Here is a 23,139-nt window from a genome sequence, read left to right on the forward strand (position 1 = left end):
ATCAAGATACGTTGCAATTGGTGTACCAATGCGGTGCCCTATGCACGATTAGACGCGGAAAGGGAATGATTATGATGATGATACATAATTTACCAATACAAAATACACTATTACATAAAATTAAAATAAAACCCAACTAAGGCATGGTCTGTGTGTGGGTTGACATTTTAGTTTAAAATAAAACAATGAAGAATACAATACATACAAATAAATAAAGTGCTAATATCTGTACCTTCGAGGATAAAATACAAATAAGTGCTAACATCTGTATCTTAGAGGATAAAATACAAATAAGTGCTTACATCTGTACCTTAGAGGATAAAATACAAATAAGTGCTTACATCTGTACCTTAGAGGATAAAATACAAATAAGTGCTAACATCTGTACCTTAGAGGATAAAATACAAATAAGTGCTTACATCTGTACCTTAGAGGATAAAATACAAATAAGTGCTAATATCTGTACCTAAGACGATAAACCACAGGAGTCACATTGAACGAAATGTTTAGGAAACAATTTGTGATTATGCGATTTTTAAAATTTATTTGGAACAACAACAGAATATTTATAAACAATTCATATTCATGAATAATATATGAGTCCAATTAATGTTTTTCACGACCATAAAATAATACTTTTTGTAGACATACTAATGAACGGATTAAAAATATGTACGAGCATATAAAAATATTTTAAAAATATAATCATCATCATCATTCCCTTTCCGCATTTAATGGTTCATAGGGCACTGCTAATGTACACCAATCGCAGAGTATCTTCATGTTTTTTTGTTATATGAAGGTAAATTGATAATTCTTACGCTCCAGGGACTACGAAATATTCTGGTGTGAAAACACCCTTTTAAATAAATATTTCACATCAACCATGTCGGGAATCGAACCCGAGACCCCTCGCATGGTAGGCTAACGCGCTGACCATCACACCGCGAGGCCGACACATATCATAAAAAAATAACTTACGAGAGAGTTAAATTAAATAATAATTATATCGTTCCTAAAGCGTTAGGAAGAATGGAAAGGATATGAAAATATTAGGATAAAAGATTAAGATAAAATAGGAAAAAGAAGGGATTCTGTTGAGGAGATTACTGTAGAATAGAGACAGGAGAATAACGTGATGGTAATATAAATTTAATTAAAGTATTTCTAGTAAAAAATATAAAAAATCTGAATGTTTTGAATCAAATATATTAAGGGAGGAACAAATTTTGATATATTCTATGCAGCTATGGTTGATGAAGGAATTTTGAGCGAAGTTATTGGATGGTCCAGGTTTGTAAAAAAGTCGGACCTGTCTTCGAATTTCTGGTCCAAGTTGGATTTCCAAAACATCTTAACTGTTGAACCAAATGAGATAATTTTAATCTTTAAAGAACTTTTAAGTAACAATAATTATTTTGGTAGAAATAGTGCATATTGAAATAGCATATCTGGCACTACTGATGTTTTTTGCATTAAAACATAGTGAACTTCAGATTTTTATTTCATCTTAAAAAATATTTTTTATGACGAAAGTGGACTTAAATGTTTTACTCACAAATAAAATAGCTTATTGCGAAAATTTCTGCATTTTTAACTTCAAAACGGCAAAAAGTGAACTTCTGTGTTTTATCCACTAAAGTACAAATATTAGAACACAATTTATTTATTTTTGTAATGGGTATTGTTTTCGTAAAATAAATAAATAAGGAACTTTTATGAAAAGGGAATATGGAAGCCTAGGCATTTACAGGGCTAATAACCTGTGACCTGTTATACACTGAAACATTCTACACCCTAAGGAGGTGAAATACACGTGTTGTCTTCAAAACTTGGGACAAACTCAAAATATTATTTTTATTTTATTTTTAAAATCACTTTCGTTATTTGAAGTTCATTTTCGTTTCACTTGTACACACGTTTCTTCAATAAATCAAATTAAATATTTCTGATCTGATAGCAATGTTAACACAAATTATCAACAGTCACTGATCTAAACTAATCAAATAAGGAGTCGATCATCCAATTTGCATACTCAAAACAGAGCATTAATATATTCGGTCCGGAGTTCAGTATAATCATTACAAATGGTTAAGTTGACGCATCACAATTTGATTAGCACCTATCAAATTATCCTACTAATTCAAATAGGCCCCAATATGTTTTTAATTTGATTAACTCGGTGTAGACTCTTAATTGGATAACTCAAAACTGTTTCACATATTCCTATGCGAAACTTTCGAAGACTCGGAAGAAAACGAAAAAAATTAAGCCACAACCCACAAACCCGACTTGATGAATCAAGGAGTTTAAAACCACTATTCAAAAAGAAACGCCTGTTTATTTGACACAAATCCATCGCCGTGTTAAAGATCGTACGGTTCTGTTACGAACCAACTTTCAGTATGCAGATTTTGTCTGCAATTGAGCAACGTTAGTGGAAAGTTGTTCTGTTTTAGATTTTAAGATGAGTTGAAGACACGCCCCTAAAATGTCATTGGGTGGGCCTATTTCTGATTTGTTGCAAGTTTTTTTATATATTTAGAACAAAGATAGTCATCAGCAGATCATCAGTAGTGAATGTGATGTCTTGGAGAGAGCATCTCCAAGTTTTTTGCAGTTACGGACTCTAAACAAATTTAGTAATATGCATATTTACGGTGTTATATTTGTACAAACATGTCAAGATTAACCGGTGTGATAAACCTCTTCAAAAAAAAGAATTTGGAAGTCTGGCATTTTCAGCACTTGTGACCTGTCATTGTCTGGTTTAAACGATCAGTTGGAATAATTTGGAAGAATCTCACCGGCATCTATAAAGAATTCAGCTCTTTATCAAAATAAATTTTTGACAGGGTTTTAACGCTTATTTATAAATTTTACTGTTTTTATAATGTACAGAGGTTTTTCCTTTCAGTTTCTGACTATCTAAAAATTTCCTGTGTTTAAGCAGTACATTTTTATTAACATTTGTTTTTTTCATTAGATGATAATGATTAAACAATTAAATATAATATGTCTTAATAATAATAAAAATTTAAACTAAATATCAATTTAAATAAAAATACCTAAAAATAATCAATAATATTAAATTATAATCACAACAGACAATAACAAAGGACATTTACAAGGCTTAAAACCTGTCATTGGCTGGTTTAAGTGACCACTTTACAAACTATATAACATTCACAAATTTGCCTTTGTTTATTTTATTTCTTAAATATATTTTTTTTACAATAAATGTAACAAATACTAAATCACACAAACTAACGAAAAATCGCACAAAGGCCCTCTTTTTAGGAACTTCTATATTTATTTAACTTTTGTGGAGTGAATGAGCTGAAACCTTTATTGATGCGGGTAAGATTCGTATGACGGAATTATTTTAACGGCTTAATTTAAAAAAAATATATATTACATTTTTTTAAACCACAACACGGGGTAGGAAAAAAAACCACTTCACATTTTTGTGTTTCCATTGGAAATCGAACACGGAACCTTCCATACGTGAGTCAAGCGTCCTAACCATTTGACCACGGAGGCTGCCATTCTTCGTGGACCAATTGTTTTAATCAACATCATTTTTAGTTTGTCCAAATTTTTGTTTACAGGGACTGGAGGGGTTATATCTGGTCATTGTCTACAAAACTTTGGACAAACTCAAACCGTTATTGATAAACAATATTATTATTATATTTATATGCAGACAACTATGGGCGTATCGTAACCGGGGCGGTATGTATACATTGGTCCCCGCCCAGCTGGCTGGCGTCAGGCAGATTTCAAAAATAGCTTCTCTCGTCTAATTGAAGAGGATGGCTTAAGGAATATTGGATCGGAAGTTGATCAAATGCTGAGTTTATTTTTATGATTTGACATCTGCTTTAGCTGAGGTCCGTCGCGAACTTAAAATACACGTCAAAAGAGAAAAAAAATGTTTCGAGGATAAGCGATTGAAACGAAAAGTTGCAGACACCATGGAAAACCAAATGTGGCCACTCTGACAGTAAAAGGTCAATTTTACATATCTTTTAAAAACGAACGAACTAACTATTACGATGTTCTCAGTAGGGACAGACGGAGGGGATAGAACGCCATACCACACACACCTGAACACACCGTCTTACATATATGGTGGCCTCCGTGGTGTATTGGTCAAGGCGCTTGACTCACTCACGGAAGGTTCCGGATTCGATTCCCGGTGAGAACACAAAAATTAAATGTGATTTTTCTCAAGCCTGGGTGTTCTGTGATGTAATTCACCACTGTAATTGGGCCTCCTGGCCTGTTATGGTACAAAAATTTAACTTTTTTTTTTATTATTACAAAAAAAAACGTATCCCTTACTCTATGAGGCCAAGAGCCTTGTGTTGAGTTGGGATATAACATAATAGAAAGTGGACGTACATTATTTAATAATAGCATAAATTTTAATTTAAAATTATTACATAAGCATATGTTTCAATGAACATTTGGACGGCGCGCTTAATAATACACAAATATATGCAATATCTCGTGGCAGACTCCTGCAATAGTCTCTTCCCTTAGACAAATTCTAAACTTGTACACCTATCTTGAAAATGGTTTTCGTTTTGGAGAACTTAATATGTTCATTCAGGACATTAAACACTCTTGGGGCCACAAAAAAGAAATTTCTATGAGCATAAGTCGTACGTGTTTTTGGTATAGAATAATTTAAATTACAGGAAAACCTGGTACGAGAAGTTTACTGCAGTAAATATGCACGTTTTCAAATGTTTGGTCACGTCTTTCACTTGGGCCCAAGAAACTCTTTTTCCGCTTCAAAATAAATGACCAGAATGTGTTACGAACATCAAATTTTAAGGATCTGGGCGTTAGATTTGTGAGCACCCTGACATTTCATGAACACATAGAGACAATCAGTGGCAATGCATTAAAGATGTTAGGATTTTTCTGCCTACTGCCAGGGTTCTTGAAAATACCCGTGTACTGAGAACTCTTTACAACTTCTCGGTGCGAAGGAGTCTCGAGAGTGGTTCGATGATTTGGGGGCCACATGAACTGAAGCACTAACATGATAGAAAAAATCCAAAATAAGTTTCGGAGATATCTCTACATGAGAGAGTGCGGGTATTATCCTCGGTTCTACCCGGCCAAGTTCCTTCAGGGTATGCTTGGCTACAACAGTTTAGAGACAAGAAGGAATGTGTGGTTGACTACACATTTTTATCGATTGTTGCGCGGTATGATCGATAATCCTGAGATTATGATGAGCATTGGTTTGCATATTCTTGATAATTACCCAAGACAGCGTCAGCATAGATTGTTTCATATTCCGATATACAGAACCAATCCGCTGATGGTTATGCCTATTGGAAAGGCTACCGCTATGCTGATCAACATCGCTCTGGATGTTGCTATTTATATCAGAACCTCGGGACAAGAACCTGACTCAGGAGGACGCAAAAAAGTTGGCAGCTGATAGAGATGGATAGAGGCTCTTTATGAATACCATATGATCCAACTAGGGAGCGGACATGTACTGGTGATGATTATGAGTGGTGCTTTGGCCACTACATTGGTAAAACAAATGCAGCTAAGTTCGATCGTCTGTAACACAAAGATAAGTTAAATAGTAAGTAAAGAAAAAATAATATTTATTATGGAAATAAAAGACAAGTGATACTTTAATCCACAAATTTGGAATATCCAGTTACCGGTTTCATCGCTTTCAAGACATCTTCGAGACTAGTATGTTTATTGAGAAATTCAATCTACAATATTTATACAAAACAGAGGTAAGGATAGAGAATTCAAAATTATATGAGTAAATTAAATTGAATTATTTTTGTCTCAAGGACCCACAAAAAACCTTTCAAATCAATATCTATCGTCCCTCCTACCAGGAATCAAATGCAGAACTTCAAGAATGGTAGGCAAACGCATCAACCACTATACAAGGAGGCGGACTTATCTCCACTCGATTTCCTTATTCTGGATTTTTACCTGAGAGCAGCCATCAAGTCGAAAACGCTCGTCCGTGGTCTTGGTTATACGTCACACACAGAACTGTACTCTTCATCTACCTGGACATAGAGAATGATTGCAATATGGATAAACAAATGTTAAGATTCAAATGCGGAACATAAAGCACGTTAGAAAAAATACACAAAAAAAACTTAATGAAAATGGGTAAAAATAAATTATATTATAAATAGACCGCTTTTATTTTTTAGTAGTAAGATTGTGCATGAACACATAATTTTTGTGTTTTTTTAATTTGTGCATACCTACGTGATTTTTAAATCTCTTTTGAAAACGTCTGGCAAATAACCACACACTGAATTTAAGTAATATGTTTGCAAAACGCGCTTAATCCATTTAATCGAAAAAAATATTTGTAAGCGATGAGAAAGTTCAAAGATCAACCCTACGGGAAATTGGACATATATTATGTTTCTTCTAGGAATTGTGGATGAGTATTAAAAGGGTGCTTTAAGAATTAGAACGAAGAGGTAAAGCATATAATATACTCGTATACTGCCGAAAGAACGAAATTGTCATTTTTCATAATGCTCTCCCAATGTTTGCGATTAACCTCTTAGAAATAAATCCTAATTGATAAGTACACACGTAAAAATTATTTTTCATTGTTTTGAATACTGTATGAGGAAATTGAAATTTAAATTTAAATAGCATCAACAGATAAAATAATTAAAGGGATATAGATGTTCAAATACGGGCAGAATGGTGTGTAAAGTAAAGTGACCACTTAAACCAGCCAATGACGGATTATACGCCCTGTTGATGCCCAGACTACTATATTTTTTATTATTAATATAAAAACAGATCTTACAGTTGAGTAAGAGGTTATAAAATTAAATACAGGGAATCTATAACTAAAACTAATTAATGTAAAATGAAAAAGGAGTATTCTCTGTTTATGATAATCTCCATCCAACATGGCTCAGCCTGTTCTATAATGGAGATTTTTTATCTTTAGAGTATAAGTAGTCCTATACTAATAAAACAATAACATAAAAAAGAAAAACTAAAACTACTTAATTATAAATGCCTAACTAATCAAATGTAAGAAATTAAAAATCGTTATAATACAAATATAAAGTATATCTATGTGCCAAGAATACATGTCACTTAAACATAAATAATATAGTATAATATATAATAAAAAACAATATGAAGCAATGAAATACATAAAAATATAAATAATATGTGTATCAATTATATAAAGTACTACGTGTTTTGATTTACATATAGTTTTTAAAAAAAACTCTCGCTATACTATTTATACGTGCAGTTATTTTTATTTTAAAATTTGTTTTAAATTTTGAGTCTTTTATATTTAGCAATAAAATTTTTTGGAGCAATTACATGATATTGCTTTTTACAAAAGGTGGTTGATACAAATGGGACAATACAGTTAATTTGTGTTATACGGGTAATTTTTGTTATAATATTACCTTCTCAAAAATGTTCTACATCTCTGTTATAATATTTTAATGTTAACAGCTCCTCGGAAAGTTGAATCCAGTTCTTGTCAACAATAATTTGGACGAACTCAAAATTTTGTTGAATATTTATTAAATGTAATTTCGATGTAGCGGGTTTGGTAAGCACATGACCGAATAATTCCCAGTTAAGCGTGTCGTGATTATTGGTTAAGACAGTGATATGTTGATACGTTGATCGCTTCAAACATTGTCGGAGAACTTACAACCGTTGTAAAAATACTATATTGTACGCAAAATAGCAACGCGTCGCTATAAAATATGTTCAAAGTGTGGTGGGGAGTGGGGATATTATTGTCCGCGCTTTAAATTATATCGTCGCCGTTCAGGCAAACGAACGAGCGAACTTCGAACCAACAAAAAACAGACTACAATATTTTGAGTTTGCCCAAATGTTGACAGACAAAATACTGGATTTCACCACCTAGGGAGTCATTAAGATTAACAAATTACAACAGGGATGCAGAACATTTAATCAAGTGGGGAAAATGGAAGTCTAGGCATTTACAGGGCTTATGATCTGTCATTTGAAGAAATATCGATGTTCAAACATAGGCAAAATGTCACATAGTGTGTAAATTAGCCACTTTAACAATCACCATTTTGCCTATGTTTGAACATCCATATTTGTTCAATTATTCCATCTGTTGATTTTAGTGAAGTTAAAGAGCTGAAACCTTTATTGTTGTTAATAGATTCCTCTTAATAAATCATTTCAGACACTAGGCAACGCCTGAAAAAAAAACTTTTTCTTGGACCTTTTGGTTTTATTACAATATTTTGAGCTCGTCCAAATGTGTGTAGACACAATACTGGATTTCTTCCCCTAGAGTCATTCGGATTAAAAAAATACAACAGGGATGGAAAACAGTTTACATATACTGAACATTTGAGTTTGTCCAAATTTTTGTAAAATGGTACTTTCACGAAAGAGTTCTTCATCTCTGTTGTAATATGTCAATATCAACAGCTCCCTAGGGAGTTGAGTCCATTCCTTGTCTACAAAAATTTGGACAAACTCAAAACATTACTTTCAATAATATGAATACTATTTTTTCAAAGCATCTAAAACAAATTATGGATGTTCATAATTTTTTTTTATTTTTTTTATTTAAATCTTAAAGTAGGGCACACATATCATACATATTGTTATGTGTGTTCTAATAATAACATTGCAAATATATTTAATTTATACATTGTTTATCACATATGTCTTGACCATTATTTTAAATTTTGATATGTTTTTTTCTTCATTTGATATGTAAGTTTACTACTTGCAAACCCGGCAAAATCCAAAATCTAAAAAAGCGAGATATTGATTGAAACTTATTCAGAATACAATTTTTTACAGTAATTTTAACAAAGTCAGTTAAAAAACGGCTTTATTAGTAAGAACTTGACTTTTAAATTGTCGGGTTTGTCGCAAACATGGTAAACTCTACTTGAGTATTGTAAAGTTTGAATGTATAATTTTATTTTAATATTTCACCACTGTTTCTTGACATAATCATGCTTACGTCATCACTGCTTACGTGTAAAATATTTAATGATTATAATAAAAGATTGAAGTATAAAAAAAGTTGATGTTAAGTATTGTATCAGTTTATTGCAATTTGCTCAAAATAAACAATGTTGGATTTTTCCGGGTTTACAAATAGTACCCTCATGTTTAAAAACTATGACTGTTTTCTATTACTTTTATTTTAATCTTAATTAAAACTAATGTTGAGCACCCGATGGTAAACTTTTATTTAATAGTTTATCGGGACAATTTTTTTTTTGTATATTTTTATTAAAGAAGGTAAAAACATAAACAGAAAATATAAAAGGAAAAATAATGAAACCCACTAAACCGCGAAACCGGCTTGTCAGCAGGTTTATCATTTTTCATTTACAAAGATAAACGTTAGAGAAATTATATAAATTTAAAAAGTAATATAAACATTATTAAGAACTAAAAGCATACCTAATTTTCACACAAAATTTATTTACAAAAATTAAAATAGATGACATTAAATGATAATCAATATAAAGCTTTGTTATACATTAACCATTCAATTATTTTTTTCTTAAAAGTTTTGTCAACATTTTCTTTTAAAATCATCTTGGGAATCTTTTTAATTTATAAAATCTTAAAAAAATTTATTAATTGTATAATGAAGTGTTCTTTGGCCATACTTGTTTACAAACCTCGGTACTCACAAGCTTTCACGTTGTGCTAGCCTTGTATTATGTGAATGTAAATACCTTTTCTGGAAGTTAATATCAAATTGGTATCTAGTAACAAATTGAGCCATAGAATAGCATTTACGGACAGGCACCCTTGCTTTTTAAAAAGTTCGGGTACCCCTTCCTTATCAATTCTAGGTGATCTGGTAATTAATTTAAGAGCCGAGGTTTGTAAAGATTGAGTTTTTTTTTATGTTGGTTTTACAAGAAAGGCCCCAACTGGTAATACCGTACCTAATATTTGTTTCTGCTAATGATTGATTAATAATTCTTAATGTTTTTATTGGTACAAAATATTATATTCTAAACATGCTGCCTATAACTGTTTTTAATTTTTTACACAATTTGGTAATATGTTTATCCCATTTAAAAAAAATATCAATAGTAATTCCCAAATACACATATTCATCAACGACACCAATTTTTGAACAGTTACATAATATGACAATACCACTATGAAGACAGTTAAAACTATTAGAGACTATATTAATTTGATTCAGTGCTGGTACATGAGGGGATCTGACATGCATAATTTTAGTCTTTTTTGCATTTATTATAAGACCCATTTCATGCCACCATTTAAGCTATTTATGTTTCAATACTTTATGTTTTTCTTCTTGTAATGTATCAATATGTGTATTTTATTGAATAAAGACTACTATTATTATTATTAATAATGGTGAATGGGCGCTTTTGCACCGCCTTCAGTGCATAAACTAAAGAATTTTGGCACTATTTATTGCTGTGCGGCATATTGTCAAACGCTGCGTATATCCTAAAATTACTACATAAATATATTACATGAATTATTTACATAGAATTAAAAATAGTCTAGAAGGAGCGTAGAACCATATTTGAACACATCGGACTGTGTCCAAAAAACCCTCCACTTTGCCCCACTTTCGACGCGCGCATGCGTGAAGTCACCGCGTAATGTTGCCAGATTGCGAAAAATATAATTATAACACAAATGTGAGATAATTATATTTAAAAAAAAAGCAATTTGTCCAAAATCGTATTGTACACGCGAAAAATTTTAATAACACAACAGAGTAGACAAGTAAAGGGTCATTTAATAAGAGTTATTTAATTAATGAACTATAAACTTCAAAAATAAAACAAATTTTATTTGACATAAAACGAATATTTTTAAGTCATGTTAAATAATATTTTATGTTTTAAAAATAATGTCAGTCAAATGTCCACTACGGCGTTGTTTAATCCGAGAGGTTCAATTTTCATTAGTTCTCTCATTAGATGAGCATAGTAGTGTAAAAAGTTTGACTACCCTGGCAACACCAACAAAACATCCATTTTATTTTCTTCGACAATCTGACAGATGGAAAAAGAGTTCAATTTTTAAGTAATGCATTTGCTACTTATACGTGCATTTGATAATTACACATGAAATGTGATCCCATCCTGTTTCTTTAAGATACCAGCAGTATTTCTACACTTTAAAACTACATCGCACGGCATAGTTGAATTCAAATCGGGAGTTGCGCACTGAGCGGCGTCTACAAAAAAACTAATAGGTCAAAACGTAAAACTACTCTTTAAGGAGTTGTTAAGTCGCCTTCTGTTTGATGCGCGTATGCGGTTTCTGGACTATTCTTAATTCTATGATTGTTTAAATATTATGTTCTTTTGTTTTTTCTAAGTAAATAAATGTAACAAAGTTGATGTTAAAAGTACAGCCAAATTGTTTGTTTTTTTAATGCATCATTCGTACTGACACGTCTTCACGAGGAGATATATGAAATATTTTGTAAAACCGATAAGTTAAACCGCATGTTAAAAGTTCGTTTTGGTTCCAAATGCATAAGATGTCGCGTAATAATTGCTTTCTTCCTCTGAGCGCCTCTTGCAGTAAAAAATAATAGTCTCCCGTATTTAGTTCCGCTCGTAAATAACATTAATAACCTCTGCACACGACTATAACAGACGACACATCCCGAAATGGCGGCAATTTTCACTTTTCGGCGGGAAAGGACCACAGCGGCGCTGACAGGAGGATGTTCGAATATGCACTATTGATGTGCGTTCGGCTATTCAACTTTGACATGTGTTCGGGTATGCGACCTAATTAACAAGCCTGTTCTCTAATTGGGCGGGATATTATTATTTATGTGTCTATGACGGTTTAAAAAATATTTTAATAGTTAAATCGAACAGTTTTTATATTGGATTTTTTATGTTCAATACTAACTGTTTGTGTGCCTACCATTACAGACATATAAAGATGTACACGTTATTACCTTACTAGCTTCATCTCAAGTTTGACTATAATTGTGTTGCCCTTAAAAAATCAAATTAAGAACACAAAAAAAAGAATCGGGTTGTGGTCTCGTGGCTAGTGTTGCGGACTCGCGGATCAGAGGTCCGAGGTTCGAATCCCACTCTACCCCAACTTTATTTCCGTTTTCTAATAGTGAGTTATTTACAACTCGTTTAAAATAGTCATCAAAGTTAAAATACCTAGGTAAATTATAAGAACTTTAATACGTCTTTTTTTTTAAATTAAAAAGTCATGACTCTTGCAAACATTAATATTAAAAGAAAATAAGCATATTTTCCAAGTTCAAATTTCTGTTTAATTCTGCAACGACAACGGTTGTCAATGATATTATCTGCCTATATGTGCTTAATAATTGTTAAAATGGACCTTGTTCTTTAAAAAAATATATTCTTTTTCCCTTTCCACGCCCCAGTGATGCATAGGGCACTGCATTAGTACACCAACCACAGCGTATCTTGATAATTTTTGTAACATGAAGGTTAGTCGATCAGTCTTGCGCTTTAGGTGCTAGTCCTGGGAATATGAAATATTCTACGGCAAAAACTGTTTTAAATTTTTAAAACTTAAGAAATAGTACGTTCTTATGATTTACCCGAACATTTCAATTTTGGGGGATTTTTTTATTAGTTTTAAATAACCCGCTATTTGAAAATAAAAATCAAGTTGTGGAAGCGCAGGGTTCGAATATTTGATCCGTAAGTTCGCGATACTAGCCACGGAACCGCAACCCGGTTCAAATTTCATGTCGTCGAACGCGCTGACCATTTGGCCACGAGGCGGACGTACATTAAAGCTTTTAATACAATACAAGGCTAACACAACGTAAAGGCTTGTCAGTACCGAGCTTTGTAAACAAGTATGGCCAAAGAACACTTCATTATACAAATGCTAAAATTTTCAATAAGATTCCTAAGCAGATCTTATAAGAAAATGTTGACAAAACTTTTAAGAAAAAAATAATTAAATGGCTAATATGTAACAAGGCTTAATATTGATTATAATTTTTGCTAACCGTCATATATTTAAATTTATGTAAATAATTTTTGTGTAAAAAATATGTATGCTTTTAGTTCTTAATAATGTTTATACTACTTCTCTTCGCGACTAAACAGTGTGGAATGTAGTTGGATTGGAATGGTTTAGCTCGAAGTCTTAGGTCTTTCGTTTTTATGAATATATTGCATATAATTATTGTTTTGCCCTTGTTTGTCTTTGCTAAATAGTTTTATGTTATTTTTGTTCAGATTCTTGCATTTATGTTTCTTCATGTAACTGTTGTAATTGGCTTAGGCCGTATATATAATAAATAAATAATTTACTTTTTAAATTCATATAATTTATTAAACGTTTATCTTTATAAAGAAAAAATAAGAAACCCGCTGACAAGCTGGTTTCGCGGTTTAGTGGGTTTCATTATTTTTCCTTTAATATTTTCTGTTCATGTTTACCTTTTTATAAACATAAATACAACAAAAAAAAAAAAACAATTAAAAATTATAATTTCTTATAATCTTCCATTTTTTTATTTTTAAATTAGCTTTAGATTTTGGGTGTCCTTAAATAAAAAAGAGGAAATACTGAACAATATTATCGTCGTGAAGACACGAATCATTTGTCGGTAGACTCATTTATCATAGTACCGCATATTTTCTTGGATTCCGCTCGTTCCGGAACATTTGTTCCGACTGCCGGTACGGAAATCGGACCAATAGGGACACTAAAATCATATCGAAAAGTATTGTAAAAGTTTTACCCTCCATCGCGGGTGATCATATTCTCACATTAAAACTTTTCGGTATTTATTTACCCCTTTCGGACCTTTGCATTCGGTAAATATGTATTTTTTTATTCCCAAACTTAGTACATAGAAACAATACTTTGGCGGACTTGTTTTTAAAAGCAATATCTTGCGGCCAACTAAAAAACAGACTGTTCAAAAGATTGGTCAAAAAATTGTACAAAAAAAATAAAATATATACTCAGGTGGCTTTATTTTTATCAGCGCGTAAACTTTAGAGGTGTTCCTAGTATATCAGTCACAGGTACAAATACAATGATACGTCAAGAGATCATTATTTCATGATACTTGTATGGAGCTGTAATACGTACAATATACTAGCCACTAGACACTTATCAAATCTCACAAATCTGTTTCAACAACAACAAACCATTACACCGTTTCCCCGTAGGGATAGGCAGAGAGGATAGAACGCCATAACACTCTATCTTGGCCTACAGATCTCGCTTCCTCTACATTCATACATCTTCTCATGATTATTCCTACTTTTGACATGTCCATCTTCAAGTATTTAATAGACTTGATCGTGCCATGTCTTTCTCGAACTTCCTCGTTTTCTGCATCCATCAACATTTGCATCGTAGATCCTTTTAGCCGTTCTTTCGCTGTCCATTCGCTCTACATGTCCAAACCAACGCAGCACCCCTTTCTTGATTCTGTCAATAATGCATTACACACTTCACGGATCTCGACATTTGTGCACCTATCATACATCGTTTTACCACACATTCGCCTGAGGGATCGCATTACGACAGCATTCAACCTACTTTCATCATTATTTTTCCAATTCCATACTTCGCTCCCATACATTAGAGTTGGAACTAGAACTCCGTTGTGAACTCCTAGTTTAGCCTCCTGCGATAAACATTTGTTTGCCAAAGTAGATTTTAGTGCACCGTTCACCCTGTTCCCGGCACTCACCCTCCTTTCAATATCGTTCTCGGCCTTTCCGTCCCTAGTAAACATACTTCCCAGGTACACAAATTCTTCTACCTGATTCAGAATATCTCCGTTCACGCTGATCTCACATTCAGTTATATTTTCATCCCTTTCAAAAACCATCACTTTCGATTTATCAACATTCATAAGCAAATCGCTTTTCTTGCATAGATCGTAGACTTTTGTTACCAAGAATTGAAGGTCTTCTTTGCTGCTAGCAAGAAGCACGGCATCATCCGTGTTTCAAACGAATCTGTTTCAAACGAATATAATCAGCATTGTCACTCATAAAACTTATTTTAGCTATCAATGCACTCGCTTGCCGGTCAGTCGTTTCGCTTTGTAAAGTTATCTCTTTCTTAGTCTATTGGATTATTAGATACAAAAGATGAAAACAGGCAAATATACATGTCGGCGCATGTCAGTCATGTGCGACATGTGCGTGTATCGCTTGGCCAGGACTCACCGGGTTCGGAAATACTCGGAATTACGAAGTAGCAGTCGTTTTGCTTTGTAAAGCTATCTCTTTCTTAGTCTATTGGATTATTAGATACAAAAGATGAAAAGAGGCAAATATGCATGTCGATGCATGTCAGTCATGTGCGACATGTGCGTGTATCGCTTGGCCAGGACTCACCGGGTTCGGAAATACTCGGAATTACGAAGTAGCAGTCGTTTTGCTTTGTAAAGCTATCTCTTTCTTAGTCTATTGGATTATTAGATACAAAAGATGAAAAGAGGCAAATATACATGTCGATGCATGTCAGTCATGTGCGACATGTGCGTGTATCGCTCGGCCAGGACTCACCGAGTTCGGAAATACTCGGAAATACGAAGTAGCGCAGATATTCCGATATCTGTTCAGTGAACAGATATTTTTTCAACATTCCCGTTTAGTTCCCGCTCCATCAAAACGCCAAAATGAATCGTGCACATAAATAAATATGCAACTCATTCGACTTGTTTTTTCAAATTACCTACATACGCTTTACTCACTGCACCCTCGATCCTAAGGATGATTCACTTAGCAAGTCTCTATGTAATTTTATGTCATTTAATAACTTCTACCAGTTCAATTCGCATGCCAATACTCGTGGCCGTATTCTAGATCTAGTTATCTCCAACTTTGACTGCGTAGTCACCGAATGTGTATCCCCATTAACACTGGAAGACGCCCATCATAAGACTCTTGTAATTTTGCTCAATTTACAATTTAAAATTCTTCTCGATAATCAAAGATTTGTTCGTTTATTTCATAAGGCAAACTACGATGATGTTTGTGCCCATTTAGATGATATTAATTGGTTCGATACTTTGTCTAATCTGAACATGGAAGACGCAACCCAGCAATTTTACGTTGTTCTAAATGGAGTTATAAACAATTTTGTTCCCAAGCGTCTCACAAATAATAATTGCCGATATCCTCCATGGTACACTCGACCGCTAATTAAGTTAATTTCAGAAAAAAAAAAATTCACAAAAAATGGAAAAAGTACTCTCAAGCGTCTGATTATCATACTTTTTCTTTGCTGAGGGAAAGACAAAAACGCACGAATAAGGAATGTTACCTACATTTTATCACAACTGCTGAATATAACATTAACCGAGAACCTAAACTTTTCTGGTCTTTTGTCAAGTCCAAGCGAGCTGGGTGTGATGTGCCTCTTCAAATGTCCTACAAAGATAATTTGGTAATTGGCGGTCAGAATATTTGTAATGCTTTTGCGGAATATTTCCATTCTGAATTTTTGGAAACTAATGCATCTAGTTGTAGTGTTCCTGCCGAAGAAAATAGTTTAATTGATCTTAATGCTATAGAAATAAATGAGTCATTGGTAACAAAATATCTCAAAAAACTTAAAGTCAGCAAAGGTGCTGGCTTTGATGGCATACACCCTTTTTTTATTTCTAAATGTATTAAACAGCTTGCGCGTCCTCTTACTTATCTTTTTCAATTATCAATAAAGGAAGGCACGTTTCCTGAAATATGGAAAAAGGCAAATATTACACCTGTGCATAAAAAGGGAAATAAGAGTCTTGTAGTAAATTATCGACCCATTTCTCTTCTTCCCATTTTTAGTAAAATCCTTGAAAATATAGTAACCGATCAGCTCTTCGATGTTATAAAACCACATATTAATCCCAATCAACATGGATTCTATAAGAAACGGTCAGTTGAATCAAATCTTTGTGAATTTACCGATATTGTTTTGAATGCAATGGATGCAGGTTTTCAGGTAGACGTTTTATATACGGATTATTCAAAGGCTTTCGATAAAATAAGTCATTCGGTCTTACTTCGCAAGCTTTGGAACATTGGTATACGAGGGAATCTGTATCGTTGGATATGTTCCTACATTAGTAACCGCAGTCAATCGGTCTCACTCAAGGGATTTAATTCATCATTTAAACCAATCCCATCAGGTGTCCCTCAAGGTTCGCATCTTGGACCCTTATTTTTTATTATTTATATCAATGATATAAGTTTATGCATTCAAAACTCAAATTTTTTGCTATACGCTGATGACAATAAAGTTTTTAAAATTGTGTCTTCAATAAATGATTGCGAAGTTCTTCAAGCTGACTTAGATAGAATCTGTTGCTATTGCAAGGACAATCAGTTATTATTGAATTCTGATAAATGTCTTGTCATGTCATTTACTCGAAAGAAAAAAAGTATACTATTTGACTACAAACTATCTGGGAAAATTGTCAATCGTTCAATGAAAGCAAGAGATTTGGGTGTACTGATGAATGATAAGCTTTTATTTAGAGATCACATAAATACAATAGTAGATAAGGCGTACAGACTTCTAGGGTTTATCTTACGAATCTCCAAGCCATTCTCATCACCAAATACATTAAAACTTCTTTACTATACTTATGTGCGAAGTCAACTCGAATTCGCTTCATTAGTATGGTCCCCTCAATATAATGTATATATTAATCAAATTGAAAACATTTAAAAGAAATTTATAAGGAGCCTGGAATATCGTTTTGGTAATATTGAAAATGATTACGGCGCATCTTTGATCAATTTTAATATAGAATCACTACAAAAAAGGCGCCTTAGATATGATTTAATTTTTCTTTTCAAAATTCTCAATAACATAGTTGATTCGCCGTATCTTTTACAAAATATTGGTTTCCGTTGTCCTCTTCGCTATACTAGATTAAATTCCTTTTTTTATGTACCAACTTGTAAAAACAATTATACCTCGAATTCATTCATTAGACGTACCTGTAGAAATTATAACGGACTCAGTATTGATGTAGACATTTTTAACTGCACGTTGCATTTGTACAGAAAATTTCTTCATGGGGTCGATTATTTGGGATAGTTGCTGAATGTACATCTTGAGTGGTTTATGCTATGTATATGTGCCGCATGTAATGTATATGTTTGTGTATGTTTTATATGTGCGTTCATGTGTGTGCGTGGATGGCTCGGAGTGTGCATTCGGTATTTTTATTTATTTTAATTTATTACCTCCATGGAAAACGCAAATGTCAACAATTATCCTTTTTTCACTTAAAATTCTTATTTATGTTTTATTTTTTGTCACATTTAATGTTTATATCTTTTTAATTTATGAAAACTTAATTGGTCTTTTTATGTTAAAAAATTGTTGTTTTTAGTACTTATTTTGTATGACTGTATGTTTTCTAAATAAAATAAAATAAAATAAAAATAAATAAATACATAATTTAATCGAAGTTAATCTTTATCTAATCGGTATCTATCTATAGTCAAATGTTATAATGATTTTTATAATCCGAATCATTTCTATCAAACTTATATGTTATTATTATTTATATATTATGTAGGTGCATATAATATGCATTTGTGTGTTCATTTTGAATCAACGTTCGCGTATTGTCAAACCTTATTTTATCGAGTTGCGTTTAGTTCCTATAGCAATAGTCCAAATTTTCGCGCACGCGCTTTAGGTTCTTAAGGTTTTAGATTTCTCTTTCGACACTCGGATAAGAAGCATCCAACTTGTATAATGCAAAGAAAAAACGACTCTAATAATGTTTATCATAAAGTTTGAAGTAGCGCATTGACATTTGGCCCAAATTTAAGAACGATTGTCTCAGGTCATGTTTAAGGTCACACCTACGGTGGCCATCCTGGAAGACCATCGATGGCGATCTTTCAGCTTTGTTCGGCGGAGCTAAGGGACGCGGAAATGACGTTGGAGGAGGCGAGAGTGCTGGCTAACGATAAAGTCTCCCGGAGGCGTCTGGTGATGTCCACATGCTCCACTTAGGAGTGGAAAATGAAGAAGAAAATTTATCACCTCTAGACGCGCCTGTCTCCGTCAATTTATTGATTGTCAACTATTATATAATTTTTATTCAAATAGACAACTTATATAGCGTATTAAATAATTCTGAATAAACCTACTAAAATTAAGAAAATGATGATTTTTTGTCAGCATCCTTACTGATAAAAGTCACCGCACGCGCCTTGCATATACATCTTCAATTATAGAATTCCACAAAATAGATTTATAAATTAAGATGTTATACATATTTTTTACTATTTTTTTATACAGTATACAATGCAATAAAAAATAAGTTGTACGAGTGTGCTTATTAAATAAGATTTATTACTAAGAGATTATTTGCAAAAGCTGAGAGAGTATCATGAAAAATGACAATTTTATTGTTTCGGCAGTATATATTATATTCCCGACACATGCGGGCCATAGGTGTGTGATATGTAGCAATATTTGAAAACAAGGGCAGTTTAAATATTTCCCGATGTCTGAGTGTTCTCAATCCCGCATTTATTTGTATTTTATAAAGGAGGTTAGTATCTACTTTGTAATTTAATATTTTACTTAATGTTACTATGTGCAAGCCTTATCTCTCAATTAAAAACAACTGTTTTTTTTATTAATTTGTTTTTATTATTTTACTACATGTATGTATATTTTGATATTTATTTATGGTTTTTTATTACAAAATTTTTAACAATCTCTTATTTTGACCAGTCTGTTTTTTGGTTAGCTGGAAGATATTTCTTTTAGCAATAAGTCCATCAAAGTACTTTTTCTTTGTACTTGAAGTTTAAATAACATAAAAACAAAATGTGTGCATAAAAAACTTAATGAATTAAAAATAACAGCTGTTTTTTAATTGGAAGATAAGGCTTGCATATATTAACTTTAAAAAGGGATGACCCAGATATGCACAAAGGTTCTTTGTGGATACCATATGCTCCAACTAGGGAACGGACATGGAATGATGATAATGATGATGATGATGAACTAACAGCGGGAAATATCAATAACATACTATTTTTTTATTTTTTTTTGCACCGCAACAGGATAGGAGGCCCAATTACAGTGGTGAATTACATCACAGAACATCCGAAATTGAGAAAAATCACATTTTAATTTTTGTGTTCTCACCGGGAATCGAACCCGCAACTTTCCGTCTGTGAGTCAAGCGTCTTGACCACTACAACACGGAGGCCGCCAAATACATGCATACATACATACAAATACATACTAGTTATAAAGATAAAGTTATATTACAATAGGTTTTTATACATAGGTAACCAGCGACTGAGCCCGGAACCCCCCGCCAGTATATTTATGAAAAATTGCATTTTCCCGCCTGTCGCGCCACCCGGAAACGAGTGTCGTCGCCATTTTGAAGGATGTTTCCCGCCCGCAGGACACTTTTCCCGCTAAAACAATCAGGTCCTGCGGCGCCATTGCGCGGAAGTTCCCAGCAAAGCAATAATAATTATCCTTTGCACGTGTTTTGAAGAGGCACCACCGAATAGTTTTTGGAGAGAATTGTAAAAAAACTATTTGAGATTTAAAGATTTATTACTAAAGCAAATAATACCGAATGCAATAAAAAATATTTATATACATCCAGTGGAAACATTCCCTCCACATACCCTAAACCGTTTTAAAGACGGTGGGTCTTCCTATATGAAGGACCTTTGTCGGATGTTGTAATTTATCCTCATGACCATATAGCAAACACGAATGATAGCGAAAACTTAATTCATTTTTATTACTTTCAATCCATCTAATCTTTACATTCGTTTGTAAATGCCCTAACAAGGCGAAACAATTGTCACGAAATTTTAGTTTTTATATTTGTAAAAATAAAATAAATTGTTCAGTAGACTCAAATCACTGTTTGATTTCTTATATTATAAGTTTAAATATGGATTTCTACAAAATAAATACCAAACCAGTCAATATGCTAATATTTCAATGATTTCTGTATAAATAAAACAAAAATCACCATCATAATCATTAGGTCGCGCCTCATATTTTAACCACCAACCTAACAGTTAAAAATATAATATCCTTAGTGGTAGTAATGTACCGTGTCGCCGTGGCGCTAGTCTATAATACATTCTGATCCAAATTAAAAATGTTAATATTTCATATTTTCATAGGGGCGTTAATTAAGGACGTTAAAAATCGAAAGGATGATTAATTTTCACTGTAGTTTTTGACGCTAGAACATCGTGATAATATCTTATATTCCTTTATTACATGATTCATCATCAGACAAGTTTCACTGTCGGCTGGTAACTCCTGTGCGTTCTCCGCGCCAGGTTTGCTTTTAGCTGTAAACGTCGAGGACTTAAGAGCAGACAGTTAAGAATGGAAGCTTAGTTAAGACTTTCGAGTGGTGGTTGCGCGAGCGGTTGGTGGATCGAGTGGTTTGTGGCTGGATGAACCGCCGGTGGATGAAGGTCCACCTATCCTACCCATCCTGTGATCTCCCAACTTTCAATGTTTGTTATTCTCCTCGTTTCTATGGCCATGGGCAGCTACGGTTGCTATGGGAACAATTTTCCATATCCATAGCAACCAACATCAGAAAATACACATTCTTTTTTCTTGTTGATTTCTGACAACTTCCGCAAGTTCGAATTTTATCTGCCCGCATCTGCTCGTCCTACAATCATCTGCCCGCATCTGAACATTTTTACGTCATCTGACCGCCGCTCCGCCACATTCATCTTTATATTTTGCAAATAACTTTAGTGAAAGTGCCGTTTTCATCAAAAAGGAAAATACTACCCAGAAGCCAGGACTTGGAGATAACATTCGGATTCAGTGGGATTTTTGTCTACTGTTGTTCGTTTAGCCGCATACTGTTCGATTCCGCATTTTCCACAACCGCGCAACGCATCTCTTATTTCCTCGCAAATTTTAACACAGATCAACGGATTCAGTCAAATAATATTGACGCAAATTATAATCGCCACCCCAAGTGGCATTCATTACTTTTATTTTAAATCTCAAGAATATACTATTTTTACTTCCATTAAAAATACGTATTTTTGTTTTTTTTACGAATTTATTTAAAGCCTTATTTCTCTAAAAATTGCCCTGGCCCATTATAAGACAACTTAAAAAAACAATACTAGTTAATATACTTAAAAATATGTTCTACATTCACTTAGTGAGATGAGTCGTAACCACGTCAATAGACCATTCTACCATTTACCATGCCTCTGATTTCAGGAGAATTCTGAAAGCTGGCTTTGCGCTGATCCAAATTCTCACGGGCCATGGTGGGTTTATGAGCTACCTGCATCGCTTCAAGCTCTCCGAGATCGACAGCTGCCCATGAGATGATATAACACCTTGTTGATGCTTTGCCTCTTTTTCAGCTTTCAGAGACAACAGCTAATGGCGCGATGTGGAAGTCTGAGTGAGGACCTATGCGACATCGGATCGGTGATCTTTTCTTATAAAGAACTCACACCAGAGGTAGTATCTTACATGGATCTTAAACCAAAACAGGACACAAAATGCTGAACACTCTTCCAGTAGAACGGAAACCCTATAGTTGATTGATAAACAAACAGGCCAGCTTTTCTCGACGAGTTTGAAATGGTTTCCCCTTTACTAGTGTAAATGCTGAGAAGCTCCTTATTGGCCTCAATAATCTCAATACTGAAAGAAAAAATAGATGCTTCTTAAAAGCAGAAAAAAATTTACCTTAAGAAATATAAACGTTTTACATAAAAATCCAGGTAAATAATAAATGGAACTCGGAAATAAAAAAAACACAACAATAGAGGTTTCAGCTCCTTTACCACATATATAATTAAAATAAAAGAAATGTGGATGTTTACAAGAAGCACGATGGTAAACATTACACAGTATGTAAAACGATCGATGAAATTATATTATTAACACAAGTGTATAGCTTATGTTAGGTTTTTATTCTTTTCATTGTACGTTTTGTAATATAAATAATATAAATGTACATATAAAACTAGTTTAAAAATCTGTGAATATTTTGTAAATTATCTCTGTTTATTAATTTAGTCTTCTTTGTTTATTTTCCAATGTAAAAACATT

Source organism: Micrasema longulum, unplaced genomic scaffold (assembly GCF_059751315.1).
Source record: "Micrasema longulum isolate JH-2025_06_02 unplaced genomic scaffold, ASM5975131v1 h1tg001129l, whole genome shotgun sequence".
Lineage (NCBI taxonomy): Eukaryota > Metazoa > Arthropoda > Insecta > Trichoptera > Brachycentridae > Micrasema > Micrasema longulum.